A 12510-nucleotide genomic window follows, 5' to 3' on the forward strand; every position below is an offset into this window, starting at 1 on the left:
TGCTCGATTATTTAATTTTTTTATTATAGTAAACTTGCGCAAACATATGATTATTGTTTCAGCTATACAATATGTTAAGTTTTTTTGTGACAGGTATAAGAATTGGATTTTTTTTTGTGTGTACGGCAATTTGTTGCTATTAAAAAACATGGATCAAATAATTTGCATCAAGTTTTTGTCTAAAAAATGAAGTTAAGTGCTCCAAAAAACTTGAAATATGGACAGTAGCATACGGTGAAACTGTTCTATGTTAAAAATGTTTACAAGAAGGTACACATTTTTCCTAGAATGTCAGGAATATGCCAATGGCAAGCCTCTCACTGGAAGCCCAAGTACGTCAACAACAGATAAAAACCGTCGAATCACTATCAGACAAGTTGCTGAGTGTATTGAGATATATTTTGGCTCGGTGCAAAAATAAATAAAGGGAAATTTAAAAAATAATAATTTTTTTATATACTAGTAAATATGAAAAAAAAAAGTTGAAATTCATCAACAACACATTCAATCTGGGTTGTCACGATTTGAAAATCTTCACGCTTTTGTGTTATCTCAAAAAATAGCTAGGGATGACTAATTTCTACTGTTTTTAACATTACTGTTTGTAAATTATATTCATGATATTTTTCTATTTTTAAAAGAGGATTTATAATATAATTATTTATGTTATTAATTTGGCCAAGTGGCTAAATTAATTCAAGATTGTAATGGTTAGTTGTTGTTTTTTTATTTAAATTTAGATCTCACAATGATATCCTGCTAAATTTGAATATAATAAGTATTTCTGAACTCATTCATTTAAACTTTCCTGGAATATTTTTCTTATTTTAATTAATAAAATAGATTAGTTGTATACTGGCAACCAGTTTTTACAATCCTTAACCTACAAGGATAAAATGATCCACACATATAAAACTTGGATTTTTCTCTATCTTAAGACCATGGGCATAGAAATGTTTAATTGATAAAATAGTATTAGTCGTCTCCTTCATTATAAGCATTTTTTATATCAAAGAACATAAAACAGTAAATTTTGCTGAGAAAGTTGAAGATCTTGAGATTTATAAAAACCACAAGGAAAAGACCACATTTGTTTGAAAGAGTATGGATAATAATGTGTCGGTCCTTATTTATGACTGAAGTCCAGACCGATCCAGCTCATTCCTCCATATCATTCCTTAAAACAATTAACGTTCCGTCATTGATGACGTTGCCCAATTGTATGAACTGAGAGTCTTAAGGCTGTACTGGTCTATAACCCAATGCAACCCTAGTTATGGGGTCCTCCTAATGGAGGTATCATTTAAGGTATTTGAAAGGGTACTAAGGATATTTTTTTGCTTTTATTTTTATTTTATATATTTTATTTTTGGTTCCATTAATTTTATTTTCCATAGTTAGTATTTAGTATATATCAATCATAGAGTGTTCCTCATTCCAACTTTAAATTGTTTTATATAACATAGAAATATGTCTGGAAAACCAAATGTTGAGCAATTTCAAATAAAAAAAAAGTGCTATAAACTTCCAAAGTTTCTTTATTAACATTATTTTGAATTTTTCAATAACTTTAGGTATTTCAAACTTCTTAGACAGCCTCCAACTCATTCAAAAAGGATTTATTATTTTTTATAAGCCAACGATTGTTTGTACAATATATATGTTTTGAAGAAAAATAAAAATAAATACTTTCAAAAAAAAATTCGAAACGCAGAAAATTTTAAGCTATGTAGGCTTTAGAAAAAAACAAAAAAAATTGAGTCACAGTTATATTCTGCCTGTTATTTTTCTATTTTTTTTCATTCTATACATTATATTAAGAATCCATCATTAATTGGTGAAACTTTGTTTTGAATAAACACAAAGATAAGATTATTTTTGACAAAGGTTAAAGATAAATATTAATTTTATTCATCCTCCTTTCTTTTAAATCAAACACAATTCAAAAGGGCAAAAAAATTATTTCAATTAGAAACTTTTATTGTAAGTTAAGCCTTTTATTGATAGAAGTAAATTAAGCCTTTTAATGACCAGAGTATATTAAGCCTTCTTATGATAAAAGTAGCTGACGCAAATACTTTTTTTTTATGAGAACACTTCATTGCTTTTAGGATATTTTAATTGTTTCATAGATTTATTTATAAGTAATTTTTTATGGTCAAAGTTAAATAAAAATTAGGGTTTTCGACAATAATATTCCGCCTTGGACAATATTCCTTTTCGAAATTTTTCCAAATGTCATTTGAAGGGGTTATAGAAAGGTTGGAACCCTGTTATAAATGAAAGGTAGGCTATATTCAAAAAATAATGTTACAAATTTTTTGTAATTAATTTACTGTACCCTGAAATATAGGACCAATTGTATATTGAACGTCATATATCTTCGTTAGTTCATACTCTAAAACGTATATTTTTACATCGTTTATTAGAAAAATTACCCAGTTTCAATGAGACACATGTGTTCTCAAATAAATATATTCTAGACTATGAAATTTATTATTTTTCAGAGGTATATAAATTTTTTGGAATCTTTTTACCAAAGTCACAGACTGCAAGATAAATTGAAGGGAACACCATATTGGCAGCAAAATTGTTGATATACATAGATATGAAACAAATGCACACATAAACTTCATCAAAATACTTTCAATAAGAAAAAACCAAACAGTTGTGAAGAAGCAAGATTTTTGATTCTTTTAAAATTGGATTGTTTATACTTGTGATCCGATAACTGTTTCCAAAATGTTTAAGTTATGTAAAAGGGGTATATACTTGTGTGTTTTCTTCAGACGATGCATTTTCAATTTGCCATTAAAATAATGTGACATTGAGATTGGTTCTTGTCAGCCAATCAACTAAACCTCTTACATCTATAAAATATTTATAAAACAGAGTGTTCATCATATAATCCTTATTATCATCACGGTGAACATGAGTCTGATTTCTTAGATGAAGTGCAAGGGGCTATTTAGCCCTTTCTCGCTGAAACCAGACATCGACAAAAATCAGCAGTGACGTTGTTGTTTCCAGGCAGACTATCTGCCGGACCTTGTAGATAAGGAATGCTATGGCTCCTTAGAGACTTTAACAAAAACTGTTGAGTAAAAAATATAAAAAAACAAATATTTCATTTGTATCGTTAAACTAACTTTTCAATGATGCATTATACTTGTCTGTCATTGTTTTGGTTTAAATTGTTAAGGTGACTCATATATAACACATGGGCTGAAAATTCCAAACATAGATGGTGGGGTTTTATTTAGTTCATCCCACTTTTAGTAAGAAATAACCTTCAAGAGGCAGCTGTCGAAATTTCATATCAATAAGTTCTTTAGTTGGTGAGTTATATTACTAATTTTTATTTTTAAAACAATGGATCAAAAACAATTTTGTCTTTTAATTGTAATATTTTTCTTGATGGAAAGAGCTAAGCAATAGTTTGAAAAGTGTTACTTGTCTCTATCATTCGAATAATAAAAATAAAATTGAACAAAAAAAAAGTCGTATTTGTTTTGTTCAGCCCAAGACTTTTCAGCTAATTCAGTTAATTAAGAAAAAATGTCCATCACATACCCTATAGTATTTTTTCTCAAAAAAAAACAACTGAAAAAGTACAACAATCATTTGGTAATTATCTAATTTTTCACTAATATTATTATTCAATAATTCTTCAAATTGACCCAGCTTAACAACAGCTAATTTGAATTCAATTAATCCTCATTCAAAACATTGATAGTGGGAAAAGAAGCAAAATTATCAATAGAATCGAGGTATCTCATAGACAACGAACTTGGGAGAATTATTTTCTTGAACTCAATTTGCGTAGTTTCACACCCCTGTCATTCTAAGAGAAAGAAATATACTTTATGTACATGGACTTTAAACAAGATTTCTAGGTTAGATGGAGTACATTTAATACTATAATCAGTTCAACTCCATCAAACCAATTAAAAGAAAATTAAAAAAAAAAAGAATACGGTGTAATTTTTTTTGTCATTGAGGTAACACTGATATTGGTAGGCCTTTTTCATCTTACAAACTTAAAAAAAAATTATGGTTATTAAGGAATTTAATAGAACAATTGTGTAATTTCTCAATGTTTTTTGATATCATTTGGTTAGTTATGAAATTTATTAACCATTAAAAAATATGCCAACAAAAATTAAAAACATTTAATCAAAAGGTTTATTTAATATTCACCCATAACCAATTTGGGTAATAATTTTTTTATTGTTAGAAAATAAACTTTTTATTGCCTTGGGTAATAAAAGAATTATCAAATTAGCTATATATATATTCATAGGATAGTTTTAAATTGGGTTAAACTTAGTATGTAATTGACTGTTAAGATTAAACACACAGGACTAATATGGTTCATGTGAATTATTTTAAAGTTTTTTCTTGATAATTCGACTGTTTCACAAGTTAGTTAAAACTTAATCTTCAGTCTTTGATCTTAAACACCTACATTTTAGAAAAAACTTTCATTTCGAAAATATTTACTTTGATTCTAAAAATTATTGAATATATTTTTTTTTCAATTACAGTCTTCTCACATAAAAACGGGGTTTTTGTTAAGTAGCAACTTTACAGGTTGTGCTTTTAACAAACTTTGACAAACTTTTACTATTACATTTTTTTAACGTTCTCACAACATTTCATGTTTAATCATACTACTAAATTTATTTATGATTTCATATAAGAAGAGTAACAAATACTGAGGGGTCTATTAAAATCTAAACAATCTAAAATTTCTGAAAATGATCACTTCAAGCGGCAGTGAAAGTCGTGGTACCTGCTGCAAATGTAGTCCTCCGGCATTTCAATGCTGACTGACAGTGAATTTGATTGCCTCAGTGGTTTTTTGAAGAACAATGGAGGCTTTCCCTTCGACATGCACCCAAAATCTATAGTCGAGGGGGTCAGCATCAGCGCTGGGGGCAAAAGAGTAAAAAAAAGTTCAAAATAACACAAAATACTAATTCAAAAGAGTCTTACAATTATTTGCTTTATTTTGGAAATATTTTTTTTTAAATTGCCTCATTTTCAGATGGTATCAACTTTGAATACATAGCTGTCAAAATATCATGACAATCTATTCCTTTTTTTTCTGAGTAATTGTGCTTATTGTGAAGATACTTTTGTTATTTCCAAAACAAAGGATCAAAAGACAATTTCATCTTTGAATAGTAAACTATATTTATTATTTTTATAAAGTGTAGGACATAAAATTTACAGACCTGGACAGACTCATAGAGTGGTAAAAAATTATATAATGTAAACGTTTCAACTCATCTTTATCCTGTTCAAAATATTCTACGTTACATGTATACATATAAAAATTAAGTAATAATAATAAAAATATATATTAAATGCATTACTTTTTTTCACTGGCAATTTATATACATGCTTATATAAAAAGAAGTAAGGAAAGGCATGTAAATATATGTGAACATTAAACTACCTTACTTTATAAATTGACTGTTTTTCTACCTTTTCTTTTACCACCGTTCATATAAATATATCTGCAATATTACAAGTAAATGCTTTCTTGTTTATTTCATCTAAATGAACCATAATTAAATAATATGTACTCCTATATGGGCTCCTATGGGAGAGGATTAGTTGGGGAATTGATCAACTGTGAAAATTATTTTTGTACGTGAAAAATTTCAAGATTGACCCATTTGCTTTGATCAATGTGAGGACTTTCTTGCACCTCTCAAGCCTTCTAGCTTTCATGCCCTCCTTCAAAAGGTAGTGTGTGGTCCTTGTGAAAGAAACTTATCCAAAGTGGTGCTTTATACCCCCTCCCGATGGTCCCATGAGCCACAATAATTTATTGGCGAGGGGATTCATCGACTTAGCAGGATCCTCTTTTATATTCTACTGCATACATAACCAGAACTTCTTATCCTTCTTTCTTAATGCAATTCACTTTATTATATCCTGAAGAGGTTTTTCTTCATTTTTTTCTTCTTAGCTAACTGAAAAACCAGGCTCCTGGAATACTTAACAAGGTCTGTAATCTTGATCATATCAACTGTAGTATCTACAAGATCTGAGATCGGCATCCTTTTTTTGTTGCTCGCTCATGATGACGAACTGACTAAATAATTAGCATAGCTTATTTATGTAAAAAGGCCAGTAGAAAGAGAATATCAAATAATAATCACAAAACCTTTTTACAGGGTTTGCCATGAGATAACACATTAGAGAATGTCTCAAATCACACTTATTCATTATTGCCTACTATGACACTTAATCAAAACAACCTCAAGTTACAAATAATTGGCTTTCCCAAATACAATCAAACACGCCAAAGACACTTGAAGGTGAATGATATTATTGCCAAATATATAAGTATATAAAGGCCGCGTTGGTCCACAATAAGTAAGTATTAAATAACTTCCATCTTCTTCACAACTGCTGTATCTGCATCCAACACACAGGAACAAGAAAATATATACTAATTCTCAGTCCACCTAATGCTGCCCTACTCTGTATATCTGTAATTGATATTGAGTAGGGAGATTCAAGACAGATGAAATAAACTTTATATGTGGATTAATTACTCTACACTGGTTTCATTTACGCTTTCAAAAAAAAAAAAAAAAAATCGTGGCTGACCTAGAGTGTGCCGTTAACTTGACTTTATCAATCTCGATTACTTTTCGGTGATTATTTTAAGTATTAATTTGCATAATTGAAAGTAGAGATTATATATTTAATATACAATAGACACTTTCAAAAATCAACTGTTGTCAGCATGAAGGCGAAAATGAAAAGAAGGTTGATTTAATCTTTGCACAAGTGAGGTTTGAGGGGATCATCAAGGGTGTAAGATGCACCCAGAGTCTTGCTTACATCATTTAGAGCACAGTTTACTTTAGACCTTGGGGCTTGCAGTGGTAAACGTCTAAAAATTAGGATTATAGAGGATGTTGTCACCACCAACACACTAAGTCCGGGCAAGTTGATGAGGTAGCATGAAGTAGGTCTTAGTGTCAGTGAGTTGACTGTGAGACGGTATGTGAAGGAATTCGGAAAGGCCTCTTATGCACGACAACATAGACAATTGCTTTCAACAGCAACCAAAGCCAACTGAGTAAAGATAAGCCTAAAGTGATTGAGTTCGTTGCAGCATAATGGGTCAACATTGATGGTTTGGATACTCTCCTCACCAGACTGCCCACTTCGACCATGCCATTTTATGATTGATTATGAAGGTTGTGCCCGCTTCGAGTTCAGCCTCTCTATCGGTCCTGGTCACAGTTCTTTCACTTTGACAGTATCGGTCTCGATTCAGCTTTATAGGTCTCAATTCTGGCCTTCCTTCTTGGTTCCTTTTTATTCAGGCTCAATATGGTAACATCCCTTAAAACAAAGGGTGCTGCTAGAAAATTCGTACACAGTAAATGATATTAGATACAAAAAGGACTGCAGCTACCTTATACATAACATAAAGTGTCTAGTACCCCAACGTCCAGAAGATGCCCCGAAAACTAATTTGTTTAATACCATGGCTTTCGAAGTAGGGGTGTGCAGGGAGGCTGGGAGGGGGGGGCAGGAAAGTGGAGAATTGAAGATTGTTTTCAGTCTACACAGACATAGTACACATGTTTCGTATTAAGGGGGCTATATCACGCTGTTTAACAAAAAAAAATCTAACCACTATTCTCCAGAATTGCTCTTTCTACTAAATATACAAAAATAAATTGCCATCTCAGGATAAAGGGGGATGTGCAAAAGTTCTCAAACTTCTGTCGAAAGTCCAACTTTTCTTGTCGGAGAAGAAGATGATTCTTCCTCCATGGCTCTTCAGGTCATTGAGGAGACGCTTACTGTTGGTGGCCTTCATGGATGCCGTGAGGATGTCTTGTTTGGTCATTCACAGCCTTGGAGACCAGCTGCTTGCTCACTGCACGGTTCTTGACCAACCTGGACAAGGAAGTCCCCGGCGAAGCCTTGATGGACTTCCGGAGGCCTTCAAGGAAGCGGGCAGTGTGGATTCGGCCACTTCTCATGTTGTGGGCCTTGCGGCAGACCTTCCCCTCAACCTCCCAGGCATTAAAGACCCGGTACACCGTGGTCTTGGTGTAGTTAAGAAGCTTGTAGATAGCAGAGGGCTTGTGTCCCGTGCGAGCCAATTCGAGGATGGCGTCTCTCCTTGCTTGTTCCGTGATGACTATTGTTTGTTGTCAAAACAATTGTGGTGGAAGTTATAGTGTATTATTCACGCAACCTTTTATATTAGTATGATTTAACCCCAAATATCCAAATTATGGATCTGGATGAAGTTTAAAGTAGTTCCAATTTATCGTGGATACCCTGTATATATTGCCCCTATTATAGGACGATATTCAGTAATTTATATAAATAAATACAGTTTTTTGTTACTAGGTAAGTTATTACTAATTTTAATGTTGGGATAATTTTAAGTTAATAGAAAATACATTTTATAGAGCCTGAAATAAATAAATTGAATTTTACTTTTCAATTTAGCACATAATATATATTTACGATGTTTTTATATGTGCGTATTTTATTATGTGTATACCGTGGGTTAAGTTTCATATATCAAATAGTTAACTTATTTATTCATAAATATTTATTTACTTCAAAAACTTAATTAAAGATGAAGAAGACATGTAAGTAAACACAAAATATTGCTAAAATTTCAATTGCACGAAACAAAGTAAAAAAATATTGACAAAAAGAAACTTGACACATTATATCTTTGTATACAGTATATATTTACATATGTATGTAAATATGTTTAATATAACGGGGTTTATTTTTAACTTTTTTAGAATTTCGATAGTGGATAGTGCGGTAAAGTTGTCAAATGGTGTAAAAATTACCAATGCAAAATGGCATTATCCTACAAAGTCATCTTTAGGTGCACATCTCAATGGAGTTATGAACAAATGAACAAAAACTATTTTCTTTGTAAATATAGATACTTGGAGCCAGGTTGTATCTGGTTCAGGTTAATCGGTTTTATCGGTTGCAGTTCTTTCATTTCAACATAGAAGATGGGGAATTGAAGATTGTCTTCAGTCTACATATACATAATACACGCGTTTTGTAGTAACTCCATGGCAAATCGTACAGGGATGACCAGCTCAGAAGTGGATTTTTTTTTGCCACTCTAGTTCAAATTCTTAATTAATTTAAGTGTGCCTAATTTTTGTACATAATTCTGAGTTGTTTCTGAGATATATATTATAGATTATAACCTGACGCTACTTTTTCTTGTATATTTTTGTATCCAAAATAGCTAACCTCTTAAAAATTGGTAATAAACTATTTTGATGTATTTCACAAAAATGAAGTCAAAAGTAGACCATTTAAATTTTTTATGACCTCAATTTCGTTCAAGAACCAGAACCGCTTGAACCACTAGACCGATAAGAATACAATCTTCGGTAGAAGTTTCAAAAGTTTAAATGATGTGGATACATTTGCCGAGGAAGAATGGTCCAAAATTTCTTAAAATACATGTGTCAATCTGCTGCTTCAATACAAAAAAGACTAGACGCTGTGCTCGCCCAAAATGTACCCAATATGCACTGAATATTTCTATTTTCTTTTAGCATATTTAAATTGTGATAAATTAATGATAAAACTCTTCCTGGATAAAAAGTTAATCACATTTCCGGGATACTGAGAAATTTTAATACTTCTAAAAGACTAATATTGAAATTATGAGGAAACTTTTGTTCTAAAAAGTTAGGGAACAGAGTAACTCAATGGACAACGCGCTGTTGAACTCTATGTGTGTGGGTTTACGCCCATCTAGTGCCTAGGGAAGGACATATATTTCATATAATTGGAATTTAAAGAAGATTCTGAGGTCAGACAGAGAGTAATTGTAATGCTTTGATATTTACTTATACTTCCTCAGCGCAACTCCATTTCACCAATTAAAGGAAAATAAAAAGAAGGATAAAAATTGGATTAGTAATGTATATGTATATTCCTTTTTTTTTGCTCCATACGGTAGCTTAAGAAAAAAACTTTATAATTTTTTTTTTACAGGTTAGAATAAGGTCTTTCATCATTACTCAGTGTGAAATAATGATTCATGCTATATTTTAATCTTTATTGACGAAGTACAAACTATCTTTTTTCATATCTCAAACTTTGACCTAAATGTGTTACGTAAAGATGACATCGTAGAGAAAATAGTTTTTCTTCATAGATTATTTTATTACCAAACCCTAATTTTTCTCCAAACTAGCTGTATTTTTTATTCGAAAAAGTTGGAAAAAAACCACCCTAATGTGCATACAAGATGTAGGTATTCTTTAAAATAAATAACAAAGAATAATAATAGACGTGCATTGCTTCTGTTGTTGTATAAAAAAAATAGAATAAATTATTACATGACATTGATCAAGAATAAATGACAATTTCAAAATGCTATGTTAATTTACATATCTTTGTTCAACAAACATTACCTTAAAGAAAAAAATATGTTGTTGTTATTCAAAGGCGTTCGAGGAGAACATTTTTGAAAAATTATTGGTCTGGAAGAAAATTTTTAATGAAAAATAAAGGTGATCTTTTCATTATTCAAGTATATCCTATATGCAGTAGAATAAGAAATTAAACTCTAGAAATATTTGGAAAAAATTCCAAAAAAACATATTTATTTAATTTTTGGCAAACATTTCTGAAATAAACATGTAACTACATATCTACATGAACAATATGCTTTGGATAAATTATTCTCTTGAACTCAATTTGCATAGGTTCACGTCTAGTTGTTTAGAGAGAAAAAAGTATACATTATTTTTCTGGACTTTGAAGAAGATTGCTACGTCCGATGGAGTAAAGTTTTTCATTCAAGAAACCCTAGTGAATTTTTTTTTAAGCAGAAAGTTAATTTCAATTATCTCTTCCAATTTTTTACACGAATTCCCCTTAATCATAAGCGTAATACCATCTGTGTATTAATCGACCAGGTTACAAATATCACCAAAACGAAACCTAAAACCCCTGTATTTACGATTTAAGTAAAGGTTGAAATGCTCCATTGCAATTACAAAGAGAAAAGGGGATTTTGGACACGATTGTTTGAAGCTTTTTCTCTCTGAATTCCATTAAACATGAGGTCTTTTTAAACAAAACTGTACAGATAAGATTGCAAACCGTCTAGGTAACTTTTTTTTTTACGAAGTGTTGCATAAATTTATGACAAATCAAATCAAAATCTTTACAGAAATCAAGTCCAATCATTGTTTTGAGCTTGTTCCTAAATCTGGTTGAGTCAATAGCAGCCTGTCTATTCTAGAAAATGTCTGCAATGTGTCTCTTTTTTTTAAATTCCATTTTGGTGCTGACGTATCTTCCAATTTAATAAAGGCTAGATTAGCTTAGCCAATACTTTGGCCAATATTTTATATGATTAATTTACAATTGATTATAGCCTCTGATGGTTTATTCTTGTCCTATCACCTTTTTTAGGAATCAAAAATATTATCTTTTATCTCCAAATCGGTTCAAAATCTCAAAAGGTATGGAATAGTGTCTTTAGGGGATAAACTGTATATTTTCCCTTCGATACTATCTGGGTCTGATGCTTTATAATCTTTATTATGGTGATTAATTTAGTCAATATATTCTCTTCTGTATATAAAGCACAATTGCAAAACTTTTTGCTCTAGGAAATCCCTTTCTAGCGTCCCGACATTATTTTGGTAAAACTTATATAAATATTTGATAATAGCCTTTGGTTTAGTTAGCACTTCCTTTTCAGTTACTATTCTATTAATTCTTTTAGAAGATAGTTCATTTGTTGAAGATAGACTTGTCAATATTTTGTTGGGATTTCCTTCTACCACAACTTTTTTCCTCATTTTTTCTTCTGACATCCCACAAATTCCGTTAATGTTTAAAAAAATCCCCCGCTATACCTCAAATAAACAAGAAACCTTTATCCTTATTTATTTAAAATCTTCTTTTAAAAGAAATGCTGCATTCTTTTTCTCATTAATCAAGGTAATAGTTGTATCTCGAATGATTTAAAAAAAAAATTATATATAGTTTATTGGAGGATAGTGTAGAGTAAAAAACAATCCTAAATCTATATTGTAATTTTAATTTATAATCATCTGAGACAAAAAAAAATTATTTTTTATTTTTGCCCAACCTCCAAGAAAGATTATCATTCCCATTGGAGTTTATAAACAGATCGATTAAGTTAAGTTCATTGATAAATTTTCATTTGGCTAAGGTTTTCTCTGTTTTTCAAGGTCTACATTTAAATCCTTAATCAGAATCATAGGGCGTTTGTCTTTTCTGTCCATTAATTATGGATTGAAAAAAAAGGGGCTTAATGCTTTTAGAAGTTCCTAATTTCCCAAAGACTACTATACCAGTGTGATGATACATCGGCGCAAGTTAGATCCAGTAAAATATTTTGAGTAATTCAATTGAAGGCAAAAAGAGCATGAAGAACATCAAGAAGACGATACAATAGACTTTATATCCTACAAGCAT

At 30.7% G+C, this 12510-nt stretch overlaps 1 protein-coding gene across 1 annotated transcript in view; it reads right to left on the bottom strand.

The window, feature by feature from the left end:
* Window positions 1-12510, bottom strand: part of LOC121116704 (zwei Ig domain protein zig-8) — a 443349-nt gene that overhangs the window by 261781 nt on the left and 169058 nt on the right. The gene's annotated exons all lie outside the window — the stretch shown is intronic.

This window comes from Lepeophtheirus salmonis, chromosome 4 (assembly GCF_016086655.4).
Source record: "Lepeophtheirus salmonis chromosome 4, UVic_Lsal_1.4, whole genome shotgun sequence".
NCBI classification, from domain to species: domain Eukaryota; kingdom Metazoa; phylum Arthropoda; class Copepoda; order Siphonostomatoida; family Caligidae; genus Lepeophtheirus; species Lepeophtheirus salmonis.